The following is a 14295-nucleotide window of genomic DNA, read 5'->3' on the forward strand; positions in this document are numbered from 1 at the left end:
TTTGTGTGTGTGGGTGCTGTCACCATTTCTGTTCCACAGTAATGATGGTCTTAGTCAATGCTACTAAGACAAGGAAAAATATATGTGAGGGATAAGGATCAAAATGGAAAAAACAAATCATCATTGTTTGTGGATGATATAATTGTGTCTCTAGTAAACCAGGGTGAACCTCCAACCCCTGAATAAGATGGAAATGTTGCTGGAAATTGACATAAAAATTAATATTGTTTTATACATCAGCAACAACCAACAAAAATGCAATATGGAAAAAGACACCTTTTACTATTCTCACAAAAGCTATAAGTATCTAAGAATAAATTTAGAGAAAATGTGGAAGACAATCACTGGGAAAATAACAAAATATTTAAAGGGCATAAAAGAAAACCTGAACTAACAAAGCAATATGCAAGGTTCATGGATGAAAAGAGGATGGTTTTGTCAGGATGTCTGTTTTCTCTCAGATAAATATATAATTTTAATGTAATTCCAAAACAAAATTTCAACAGATTTTTTTAAGGTATATATAAAACCCAACCAAAGATAATTTTAAAAATGCCTAGAACCCAACAGAAAAAAATCAAATAAACTATACATATGGACCATTTACAGAAAAAGAAATTCAAATAAAATAATTTCCAATCTTAAGGAAATTCAAGTTAAAACTGTAATGACATGCCATATTATACCTCTCAGATTAGAGTGAGTGTGTGTGAGTGGGGGAGAGAGGAGAGGTTCTAGTTAGTAAAGATTCAAGGAAACAGTAGCTATCGTACACTGTTGGGAGTATAAATTGATACAACCACATTTTGGAAAGCAACTTGGCAATATCTTTTCTCTTGTGCATACAGTCCAAATCAGCAATTAAATTTTAAGTTCATGTTTCAAAATAACTTTTAAATTTATACAAGAAAATATGTACAAAGATATTTATTGCAGCAATATGTATAATGGCACAATTTGAATGAAAAATTCCTAAACAAATGGTAATATTTTCGTATGATGGACTACTATATAACAGTTAAATACAGATCCTGTATTAAATTACATCCTGATAAACCTATTGTAAGTTGAAAATATCATACATTGAAATACATTTAGTACACCTAACCTACTGAACATCATAGCTTAGCCTAGCCTACCTTAAACATTCTCATAACTCTTACATTAGCCTACAGTTGGGCTAACACAAAACCTATTTTATAATAAAGTGTTGACTATCTCATGTAATTGATTGAATACTGTACTGAACATGGAAAACAGAATGGTCATGCGCATGGCTGACATGGAGCTGGGGCTTGATGCCACATGAGAGGATACTGAGTATGGTAGAGTAGATCACTAGCCTGGGAAAAGAGTACAATTCAAAATTCAAAATAGGATTTCTGCTGAATACGTATTGCTTTCGCACCATCCCAAGGTCAGAAGATTGTAAATCAAACCATCTTAAATCAGGTACCATCTGTAGTCAACTAAGTCAACATGGATAAAGACCTCAGAAACAATGAGTAAATGCAGCAAGACGTAGCATTATACAATTTATGTAAATTTAAATGGCATATAAGACCTTCCTCAACATTACTATACATTGGCATGGATACATATACACACTATAAAATTATTTTAAGAATTATTTTTAAAATGAGAAAGACACAGCAACTTTATGATTGTCTTTGAGGTCCATGAAAGAATCAGTTAGTCTGGTTTATTGAGAAGGGGTTACAGTCTAGTGCCCCTTCTTGCAAAAGTCATCTACCAAACAAACTTCTAAAAACTTTTTTTAAAGTACATACTTTAAACACTAAGGATACAATGTTAAATGGGTTTCATATCTCTCTCTGCCTGACTTTGATTGGCAGGAAGCCTAAAAACTTTTTATTGACTCTAGTGGTGGGTAGCACTAAATAATGTATATTTCTGTGTATTAATCTCTCCTCTTAGCTTTGATTTACACACTATATTTTCCCTTTGCCATTACTTTTTCAACTCTTTATCTTTCTGTGTGTTTTCTGAAAGCTCTCTCAAGTCCTTTGTGAAATAAAGTGGAACATAAATAAGCAAGAAAGAAAATAAGCAATCAACAAAAGCCATCTGCACTTGAGCCAAGAAAAATGTTGGTGGTTTACTCTTTTTTGCTGTTGCTTCCCAAGAATTCAGCTTCTCCAATTGGTTCCTACTGATCCACCCTGAGATCTTTCTTCCTGCAGGAAAAGGGTATACTTTATGAAAAACCTTTCTCTATGTTCATTTCCCCCAAACTTCTGCCTATTTTATTTTATTTTTTATTTTTTTTAAATTACTGCATTTTATTTATTTATTTATTTATTTATTTATTTATTTATGGCTGTGTTGGGTCTTCGTGTCTGTGCGAGGGCTTTCTCTAGTTGTGGCAAGTGGGGGCCACTCTTCATTGTTGTGTGCAGGCCTCTCACTATCGCAGCCTCTCCCTTTGAGGAGCACAGGCTCCAGGCGCGCAGGCTCAGTAGTTGTGGCTCATGGGCCTAGTTGCTCCGCGGCATGTGGGATCTTCCCAAACCAGGGCTCAAACCCGTGTCCCCTGCATTGGCAGGCAGATTCTCAACCACTGTGCCACCAGGGAAGCCCCTATTTTATTTTGATGCATGGTAAAGAAAAGGATCCAATAATTCTTCAAAACAGTAAATTGTGCATAATGCCAAAGAGAGGCAGGTTAGGTGAGATTGGAAGAGATGAACTTCACATGCACCATTAATGATTAATGACCAGCTTTCCTCTCATTTCCAGAGGTTGAGCTTCATACTCATACCTTGTTTGTGGACATTCAGATAAGTTCTGTTTTTGATATCTATGTCAATCATTCTCCTTCAATGTAGACATCTTTTCCACATATTGTTCTTCTCTCATACCACTTGCCATCCCTCAAGGCCATACTTGTCAACAAAGACTTTGAGAAAAATGGTTTGGCTGAATCTCCCCTGAGACATACCATTGCCTCTTGTTCTGAGATCCAATTAGAAATTTAACCATTTGCCTCTTGTCTTCCTATCCTATGGCCAGTCTCATAGTCTCCCTGTCCACATAGGCAGCGGGGAGCCTGTTGGGCTCCTGGACCTAATCCTCTGCCCTCGAAGCCTCCCTTCCGGGGTGCAGAACCCAAGCCCCGCCCCTACACCCCCACCCAGGGCCTGACCTCTACACTCTGAGACCCCTTCCAATGTGCTGGGCCTAAAGCCTACCCACACACCCTCATTCAGGGCCCTACCCCCAAACTCTGGAACTCCACACTCCTGAGGCCCTCCTTTGGACATGCTGCCTCTCCCCTTCATTAAAGTCACCAACATTCAAATTATAGGGGTCCCAGAAGAAGAAGAGGAAAAGAAAGGGTCTGAGAAAATATTTGAAGAGATTATGTTGAAAACTTCCCTAACATGGGAGAAGAAATAATAAAGTCCAGGAAGCGAAGAGAGTAACATAAAGGATGAACCCAAAGAAAAAGAAGCCAAGACACACATTAATCAAACTACCAAAAATTAAATACAAATATTTGTATTTAATACAAATACAAATATTACAAAAGAAAAAATATTAAAAGCAGAAGGGAAAAGTAAAAAATAACATACAGGAAATCCCCATAAGGTTAACAGCTGATCTTTCAGCAGAAGCTCTGCAAGCCAGAGGGAGTGGCAGGACATATTTAAAGTAATGAAAGGGAAAAACCTACAACCAAGATTACTCTACCCAGCAAGGATCTCATTCAGATTCGATGGACAAATTAAAACCTTTACAGATAAGCAAAAGTTAAGAGAATTCAGCACGACCAAACCAGCTTTACAACAAATGCTAAGGAACATCTCTAGGCAGGAAACACAAGAGAAGGAAAAGACCTACAAAACAAAACCAAAACAATTAAGAAAATGGTAATAGGAACATACATATCGATAATTACCTTAAATGCAAATGAATTAAATGCTCCAACCAAAAGACACAGACTGGCTGAATGGACACAAAAACAAGACCCATATATATGCTGTCTACAAGAGACCCACTTCAGACATAGGGACACATACAGACCGAAAGTGAGAGGATGGAAAAAGATATTGCATGCAAATGGAAATCAAAAGAAATCTGGAGTAGCAATTCTCATATCAGACAAAATAGACTTTAAAATAAAGACTATTACAAGAGACAAAGAAGGACACTACATAATGATCAAGGGATCAATCCAAGAAGAAGATATAACAATTGTAAATATTTATGCGTCCAACATAGGAGCACTTCAATACATATGGCAAATGCTAACCGCCATAAAAGGGGAAATTGACAGTAACACAATCATAGTAGGGGACTTTAACACCCCACTTTCACCAATAGACAGATCATCCAAAATGAAAATAAATAAGGGAACACAAACTTTAAATGACACAATAGACCAGATAGATCTAATTGGTATTTATAGACCATTCCACCCAAAAGTGGCAGAATACACTTTCTTCTCAAGTGCTCATGGAACATTCTCCAAGATAGACCATATCTTGGACCACAAATCAAGCCTTGGTAAATTTAAGAAAGTTGAAATCGTATCAAGTATCTTTTCTGACAACAACGCTATGAGACTAGATATCAATTACAGGAAAAAATCTATAAAAAATACGAACACATGGAGGCTAAACAATACACTACTTAATAACCAAGAGATCACTGAAGAAATTAAAGAGGAAATAAAAAAATACCTAGAAACAAATGACAATGAAAACACAATGACCCAAAACCTATGGGATGCAGGAATAGCAGTTCTAAGATGGAAGTTTATAGAAATACAATCCTACCTCAAGAAACAAGAAAAATCTCAAATAAACAACCTAGCCTTACACCTAAAACAGTTAGAGAAAGAAGAACAGAAAAACCCCAAAGTTAGCAGGGGAAAGAAATCATAAAGATCAGATCAGAAATAAATGAAAAAGAAGTGAAGGAAACAATAGCAAAGATCAATAAACTAAAAGCTGGTTCCTTGAGAAGATAAACAAAATTAATAAACCATTAGCTGGACTCATCAAGAAAAAAAGGGAGAAGACTCAAATCAACAGAATCAGAAATGAAAAAGGAGAAGTAACAACTGATGCTGCAGAAATACAAAGGATCATGAGAGATTACTACAAGCAACTGTATGCCAATAAAATGGACAACCTGGAAGAAATGGACAAATTCTTAGAAAAGCACAACCTTCTGAGACTGAACCAGGAAGAAATAGAAAATATAAACAGACCAATCACAAGCACTGAAATTGAAACTGGGATTAAAAATCTTCCAAAAAACAAAAGCTCAGGACCAGATGGCTTCACAGGCAAATTCTCTCAAACATTTAGAGAAGAGCCAGCACCTATCTTTCTCAAACTCTTCCAAAATATAGCAGAGGGAGGACCACTCCCAAACTCATTCTACAAGGCTATCCTCATCCTGCTACCAAAACCAGACAAAGATGTCACAAAAAAAAGAAAACGACAGGCCAATATCACTGATGAACATAGATGCAAAAGTCCTCAACAAAATATTAGTAAACAGAATCCAACAGCACATGAAAAGGATCATACACCATGATCAAGCAGGGTTTATCCAAGGAATGTAAGGATTCTTCAATATATGAAAAACAGTCAATGTGATAAACCATATTAACAAATCGAAGGAGAAAAACCATGTGATCATCTCAATAGATGCAGTAAAAGCTTTTGACAAAATTCAACACTGATTTATGATAAAAACTCTTCAGAAAGTAGGCATAGAGGGGACCTACTTCAACATAATAAAAGCCATATATGACAAACCCACAGCGAACATCATTCTCAATGGTGAAAAACTGAAACCATTTCCTCTAAGATCAGGAACAAGACAAGGTTGCCCACTCTAACCACTATTATTCAACATACTTTCGGAAGTTTTAGCCATAGCAATCAGACATGAAAAACAAATAAAAGAAATCCAAATCAGAAAAGAAGAAGTAAAACTGTCACTGTTTGCAGATGACATGATACTATACATAGAGAATCCTAAAGATGCTACCAGGAAACTACTAGAGCTAATCAATGAATTTGGTAAAGTAGCAAGATACAAAATTAATGCACAGAAATCTCTTGCATTCCTATACACTAATGACGAAAAATCTGAAAGAGAAATTAAGGAAACACTCCCATTTACCATTGCAACAAAAATAATAAAATACCTAAGAATAAACCTACCTAAGGAGACAAAAGACCTGTATGCAGAAAACTATAAGACACTGATTAAAGAAATTAAAGATGATATAAACTGATGGAGAGATATACCATATTCTTGGATTGGAAGAATCAACATTGTGAAAATGACTATACCACCCAAAGCAATCTACAGATTCAGTGCAATCCCTATCAAATTACCAATGGCATTTTTTCACAGAACTAGAACAAAAAATTGCACAGTTTGTATGGAAATACAAAAGACCCTGAATAGCCAAAACAATCTTGAGAAAGAAAAGCGGAGCTGTAGGAATCAGGCTCCAGACTTCAGACTATACTACAAAGCTACAGTAATCAAGACAGTATGGTACTGGCACAAAAACAGAAAAATAGATCAATGGAACAGGATAGAAAGCCCAGAGATAAACCGACACACATATGGTCACCTTATCTTTGGTAAAAGAGGCAAGAGTATACAATGGAGAAAATACAACCTCTTCAATAAGTGGTGCTGGGAAAACTGGACAGCTACATGTAAGAGAATGAAATTAGAACACTCCCTAACACCATACACAAAAATAAACTCAAAATGGATTAACGACTTAAATGTAAGGCCAGACACTATAAAACTCTTAGAGGAAAACATAGGCAGAACACTCTATAACATAAATCACAGCAAGATCCTTTTTGACTCGCCTCCTAGAGAAATGGAAATAAAAACAAAAATAAACAAATGGGACCTAATGAAACTTAAAAGCTTTTGCACAGCAACAGAAACAATAAACAAGATGAAAAGACAACTCTCAGAATAGGAGAAAATATTTGCAAATGAAGCAACTGACAAAGGATTAATCTCCAGAATTTACAAGCAGCTCATGCAGCTCATCACAAAAACAAACACCCCAATCCAAAAATGGGCAGAAGACCTACATAGACATTTCTCCAAAGAAGATATACAGATTGCCAACAAACACATGAAAGGATGCTCAACATCACTAATCATTAGAGAAATGCAAATCAAAACTACAATGAGGTATCACCTCACACCAAACAGAATGACCATCATCAGAAAATCTACAAACAATAAATGCTGGAGAGGGTGTGGAGAAAAGGGAACCTTCTTTCACTGTTGGTGGGAAAGTAAATTGATACAGCCACTATGGAGAACAGTATGGAAGTTCCTTAAAAAACTAAAAATAGTACTACCATATGACACAGCAGTCCCACTACTGGTCATATACCCTGAGAAAACCATAATTCAGAAAGAGTGGGGGCTTCCCTGGTGGTGCAGTGGTTGGGAATCTGCCTGCCAATGCAGGGGATACGGGTTCGAGCCCTGGTCTGGGAAGATCCCACATGCCGCGGAGCGACTGGGCCCGTGAGCCACAACTACTGAGCCTGCGCATCTGGAGCCTGTGCTCTGCAACAAGAAAGGCCACAACAGTGAGAGGCCCGTGCACCGTGATGAAGAGTGGCCCCCACTCACCACAACTAGAGAAAGCCCTCACACAGAAACGAAGACCCAACACAGCCAAAAGTAAATAAATAAATAAATAAATAAATAAATAAATAAATAAATTAATTAATTAATTTATAAAAAAACCAAAAAGAGTCATGTGCCTTTGGTCCAAGGTCCTGGAGAGGAGGGGGACGTGGCTGACGAGGAAGCTGTCGAGTCAGTCCTGGTGCAGCGGGAATGGCGGAGCCACATGCAGAGATGAGTCAAAGAAGGCTATAGAGATGGAATAGATGCTGGCAAAGCAGTTACTCTTCAACAAGGTTTCAATCAAGGTTTTAAGGAAGGTGCAGAAGTCATTATAAACTATGGACAACTCAGAGGAACATTGAGTGCTTTGCTCTCCTGGTGTCACCTTCATGATAATAGTTCGTCTTTGATCAGTAAAATAAATAATCTTCTGGATGCAGTTGGTCACTGTGAAGACTATGTGCTCATAGATCTGAAATCAATCACTCCACAGCCCCATGTTGTAGATTTATTGGACTCCCTTCAGGATATGGACCTTTGTCATATAGCTCCAGCTGAGGAAAAGATTGATGAAGCTAAAGATGAAAGATTCTATGAAAATAATGCTGAGTTTAACAAAAACTGTAGCAAGAATCTTAGTGGGGTAGATTGGTCATCTTTAGAATGTTGTAGAACACAGGAGTGTGCACATTCTGAAAACCCAAGCCTCACTTGGATTTTAGAACAGACAGCCAGTTTGGTAAAACAGCTGGGAATATCAATAGACATATTACAGCACCTCAAACAACTATAAAAATTATCTTCACTTTAATAATGAAAACAATATTCAGAACATTCTTAGAACATTTTGTTTCTGAACAAGCTAACCAAAATTTGTACTGGTTTCTACATTGAACTCTTCACTTGTAAGTTTATCCTTCATGGAAGTTTGAAATGTCTTCAAAATTAACACTATTTAATATAAGCCTATTTTCTTTGTCACTGGTAATTTTTATGTGGTTTAAGATATGCTCGGAAATTCCAGTTGTCATCATTTTCAAATTTCTGATCAAAATCAAGCAGTTTTGGACTCATTATTAGCAGAAATGAACAAGAATCAGACTACAGTTAACCCTTGAACAACACAGGTGTTAGGGGTACCCACCCACCATGCAGTCAAAAATCTGCATATTACTTATAGCTGGCCCTCCATACCTGCAGTTGCGAGTCTCAGATTCAACCAACCTCAGATCGTACAGTACTGTAGTATTTACTACTGAAAAAAAATCCAAGTATAAGTGGACCCTCAGAGTTCAAACCCGTGTGGTTCAAGCATCAAATGTTATTTTGTAAGGACTTAGCCCTACCTTCTGCTCTGATCACATTGTCTTGTGATTAGGACCTCATCAACTAATCAGACCAAAGTTACAAAAAATTACCTAATGGCTAAAGTTGTAAATAGACACACATAGATATATATAGATATGTAGACATATATATATTGAAATTAAGAGGCTAATAAGTGTAAAGCTGAAAAAATGTTTACACTGATAATTAAAACAAAATATTAAAGCTTGTTTTAGTTTTTTTATTGAGGTATAATTGATTTATAATGTTTCAGGTATACAGCAGTGATTCAGTTATACATTTTTTTTCAGATTTTTTTCCATTATAGGTTATTACAAAATATTGAATAGAGTTCCCTGTGCTATATAGTAGGTCCTTTTTGTTTATTTTATATATAGTAATGTGTCTATGTTCATCCCAAACTTCTAATTTATCCCCAACTCCTTTCCCTTTTGGTAACCGTAAGTTTGTTTTCTGTGTCTGTGAGTCTATTTCTGTGTTGTAAATAAGTTCATTTTTATCATTTTTTTAGATTCCACATATAAGTGTTATCATACCATATTTGTTAAAGTTTGTTTCAGTTTTGCGTTTATTAAAAGGAAGGACACAATTCCGTGAAAAATACTGAAAATACATTTCATGCTAAAGTAAAAAAAAAAAAAAAAAAAAGAGTCATGTACCACAATGTTCATTGCAGCACTATTTACAATAGCCAGGACATGGAAGCATCCTAAGTGTCCATCGACAGATGAATGGATAAAGAAGATGTGGCACATATATACAATGGAATATTACTCAGCCATAAAAAGAAATGAAATTGAGTTATTTGTAGTGAGGTGGATGGACCTAGAGCCTGTCATACAGAGTGAAGTAAGTCAGAAAGAGAAAAACTAATACAGTATGCTAACACATATATATGGAATCTAAGGAAAAAAAAAAAGGTCATGAAGAACCTAGTGGCAAGACGGGAATAAAGACACAGACCTACTAGAGAATGGACTTGAGGATATAGGGAGGGGGAGGGGTAAGATGTGACAGGCTGAGAGAGTGGCATGGACATATATACACTACCAAATGTAAAATAGATAGCTAGTGGGAAGCAGCTGCATAGCACAGGGAGATCAGCTCGGTGCTTTGTGACCACCTAGAGGGGTGGGATAAGGAGGGTGGGAGGGAGACGCAAGAGGGAGGGGATATGGGGATATATGTATACGTATAGCTGATTCACTTTGTTATACAGCAGAAATTAACACAACATTGTAAAGCAATTATACTCCAATAAAGATGTTAAAAATAAAACCAAAGAAACACAAAGCTTTATTAGTTTTGAAAAAAATAGCTTATTGCTTATATATGTTCACAACCACATTGTCAATGTGTATTCTCCATTCGATAGACAACTTTCTTTTTGTTGGCCATTATTTGGCTAAGACTCTAATCACAACAACATTTCTTGATGTGTTCGGGATTCAGTGGGCACTATTCCCGTTTCCAGAACCTAAATTTACAGGTGAAGATGCTTAGTGTAACTGAACGCAGGTTGGGCTGCTCACCACTCAACTACCAATAAATCGAGGGGCAAGCTTTGGTAGAGAAGAAAGATGCTTTATTCAGAAAAGCTGGCAATCTGGGAGAAGGTGGACTTGCATCCAGAGACCAGCTCCCAAAATTCTGCTCAACCAGGACAATTTTTAAAGAAAAAAAGGGGAAACAATCTCAGTTAACCAATAAGGCAGGAGTTCATTTTTCCATTGCATGCAGGACTGCTGACTTCTACTGATCTTCCTTGGGATGCTGTCTGGCTCATGTGGTCCACCTTTAGTTGGATGTTCTCTTGGCCCTGTGGTTTGCCTGCACCCACAGGGTCCGCCTGCAAATTTTCCTAGGGGAGGCTAGGGGTAGAGAGTCAGTCATTCTTTACTAATTCTTCATTCTTATTCCTGCTTATCCAGGAAAGGAATCAACACGTTAGGCAAGGTATTACGTATATTTAGAAAAGCAGAAATCAGGAGCTAAGTTAAATGTTGCCTAATGATCTCATCTTTATGATTAAGGTCTAAGGAAAACAAGGATGAACAAACAGAAAAGGGGCAGAGGAGCTGCTTAGCAAATCATACAGACAGTCAGCTTCCTGGAGCATAGGATGTGGATTCCTCCACGTGCATAGGTGTGTGCAGGGTTGCTGGACTATATCCCAATGATGTTAATTTATGAGAGGCAGTTGGCTGGCATTCAGGATGGGTGTTTTGGACGGTTGGCCTGAGGAATTGGTGAAGAAGATCACGGTTGGTCTTCGTGTCCTCACCCCATCCCCATTCTGTGCTTTAGGTTGATGGGGTGAAAGACGAGGAGAGCTCATGCTTTCTCCTGTATTCAGTGACTCATATGTTCCCTTTCTTTTCCAAAACCTACACCCAGGAACCATTTGATAGCAGAACTCAGTTACTCAAATCTGTGTGAATACATGAAAGGCGGCAGGTCCCAGGTATGTTTTCATTTAACATTTTACTTTAAATGGGGTATGGGTTGCCTTTGAAGGAACAGCAGCTACGGTTACTAGCTGGGGCTGGAGCACTTTTGTGGTGTTCTGCACACAAGTTCTGGTCTACAGAAGAAAGCTGGCTGCATAGATAGCACAAAGAATGCTCACTTGCTGGAATGACAATTATGCAAAATAAGGGTGCCGACCCTTTGCACACAGCACAAGGGAGTAAAGTGCACCAGACGAGGAAAGGGCAAGGTTTCATAATTGTCTGTAAAGCATCTTTACAGCCATTTCCCCAGGCTCTGTTTTCACAGTGGAGAAAATAGCTTCTTAAATGATTAACACAGTCATAGCTATGTTCTTTGTCTTCAAAAGAGCATGAGGTATTTTGTTGAATATGTGTGGAAACATGTGTCTGTGTGCATTTAAAATCAAACATTAACAAACAGCATAGAAGATGCTTTGTTTTCTTTTCTTGCACTTAGCCCCTCGCATGCCACCTATTTCTAGGTAAAAATTACAGAAGTGGGATCATCATGGTACATATATACGGGTGTGCACAGCATCTTAGATAAGGTGTCGCATATGTTACACAGATAAAAGCGAGTTATGGGTAAAAATGACATCCTCCCCTCCACCCTACAGTTTTTGAGTTTGCCTGCTAGTTCTGAGAGCAGAGAATGAAAGAAGTTCAAAAGGACAAAATCAATTTATATCTGGAGAATAGGGAAGGATTAGACAAGGAAAGAAAATAGATGGTTCATGAGAGACGAAAGCCCACACTGAGTTCTTTGGAAATCTGGGGGTAGTTTTGAGAGACGGGGGAGACGTGAGAAGTTTGGCCACACTCTGGTGTGGAGGGCGCTGGAGAGTCAGGAGATGAAGATGTTTAGGGTGTTTTTTTCTGGCTTCTGTGATCCATTTCCCACTTTGAACTTTGCTAAGAGGTTGCAGGAAAGATTTATTTATTTATTTTTCAATATGAATTGATAATTCATATTGTCATTTTTTCCTGGGTAACTGTAATTCTGTACTGAGATGGACCACAAGGCAATGCAGCTTTTCTAAAAGGCACCCGTCTTCTCCCAGAGCCTCGGAAGATCATGGCTCTGCTGTCACCTTGACCTTCTCCAGTGAGACCCATTTAGACTTTGGAGCTCTGGGACTGTAAGATAAATACATTTGTATTTTAAGCCGCAGAGTTTGTGGTAATTCGTTACAGCAGCAATAAAAAACGAATACAGTGGATGTTCACTGTCTCTCTGGAGAATGATTTGCTGTTGGTTGAATGTGGAACCCTGGCTAGTAATGTCGTATCCCCAGAGCTATACCGGGCTTGGCATGTAGAAAGTGACCAGCGGGATCGACAAGGCTTTATTGAATGAGTGAGTGAGTGAACGAATGAATGAATGATGATGACGTTTATATGCTCTTGACTTTATTGCTTCTTTGATGTAGACAATGTTTGGAATCAAAATACCGGAGTTCTCAGCCATGTAGGTAATGTTTGGGGTGTCCCCGGTCAGGTCTACACATGTATTTTGACCATCACCACCCAGCCTCTGGACACCAGGAAGTGGCAATCTTCTGTGTTCCCTTTCTTTTCTATGATTTAACAATCATACCTTGTTACTTGGTCAGGGTCATATACTTAGATTTCACCTCTGACTAAAGTCTCAAGTTTAGATTTTAAGCACGCAGGGGTCTGTGGGGCATAAAAATAAGTAAAATGAATACAAATAAAAATTGCATAAAATTGTTAGTGTGCTTAATCAAATAAATGCTATTTTTTTCTTTAGCCAATCAATTTCTAATGGAAATGTAATACATTTTTTTAAAATGTAAAGAATTATCCTTAGGCTACCAATTTTTCTTTATTTCCATAGAAAATAGAAATAGTGAACTTAGAGCCAAATTGCAGGGAGTTATGTTCAATTCAGCTCAATTTATTACATATTTAATGGGCGCTGATTGTTTTCAGGGCTTGAGCTCAGAGAAGGATGAAGGGCACCTGTCCTTGCCCAGGAGCACGTCAGGCTAGCGCCAGATCTAGACACACTGGGTTTTCTAAAAAGTCTGCTTTCTGTGGACACTGACCACACGTCAGCCTGGGGCAGCCCTGCTCAGTCACAATTCAGAATAGTCAGCAAGAGGCAAAGGTGGGAGTCTTCAGAAAACCCACTAGTAATTAAGAATGTTTCTATTATCTACTGTTGCCTCACTGAAGCACCCCAAGGCTTAGTGGTTTAAAACAATAGCTGCTTTATGACCCCCTGCAGTTCTGTGGGCTGGCAGGGTTCAGCTTGGTGGTTCTTATGTCTGTGTCCTTTGATTGCACTCAGATGGCCAGTGGGTCCTCCAGGTTCCACGTGGCAGGAAGCGCCGGCCTCTCTCCCTCTCCTAGTCTCAGGCCTCTTGTCTTCACTTGACCTCTTCCCTTCTTGAAAGGGAAGTGAAAAGGGCCTCATGGTTCTCTAGAGTTAACCCAGAACCCCGGTGGACCTTTGTAAACTGGGCTGAGGTGGTCAGACTTTACCCTCCAAGCAACGGTGAACCAGACAGGACTTTGAAGCAGGGGAGTGGCATGATTAGAGCTGCTCTCAAAAGTTCCCTCCGATGAGGAAATTAAAAAAACAGAGTTTGACCAAGCAGTTCACGGAGGGTGGAAGGAAGCAGGGGGGAGGGGAAGGAGAGGGGGGTAATTATAACCAACCAGGAAAATTCGCAAGTAATTTGAAAATGTGAAACCCCTAGGATAGAATTAAGCGGCTCCTATGAAATAGATTCTCTCCTATTCATGTTTAAACATGAAATAC

At 38.2% G+C, this 14295-nt stretch overlaps 1 pseudogene across 1 annotated transcript; it reads left to right on the forward strand.

The window, feature by feature from the left end:
- Nucleotides 1–7780: 7780 nt before the first annotated feature.
- On the forward strand, nucleotides 7781–12877 carry LOC309662267 (protein YAE1 homolog pseudogene; annotated as a pseudogene). The gene has a single exon. The product of its transcript is annotated as a protein YAE1 homolog pseudogene (transcript).
- The last annotated feature ends 1418 nt before the right edge of the window (nucleotides 12878–14295 follow it).

The sequence above is a fragment of the Balaenoptera physalus genome (genome assembly GCF_965194825.1).
Source record: "Balaenoptera physalus genome assembly, chromosome: 6".
In the NCBI taxonomy this organism is placed as follows: Eukaryota; Metazoa; Chordata; class Mammalia; order Artiodactyla; family Balaenopteridae; genus Balaenoptera; species Balaenoptera physalus.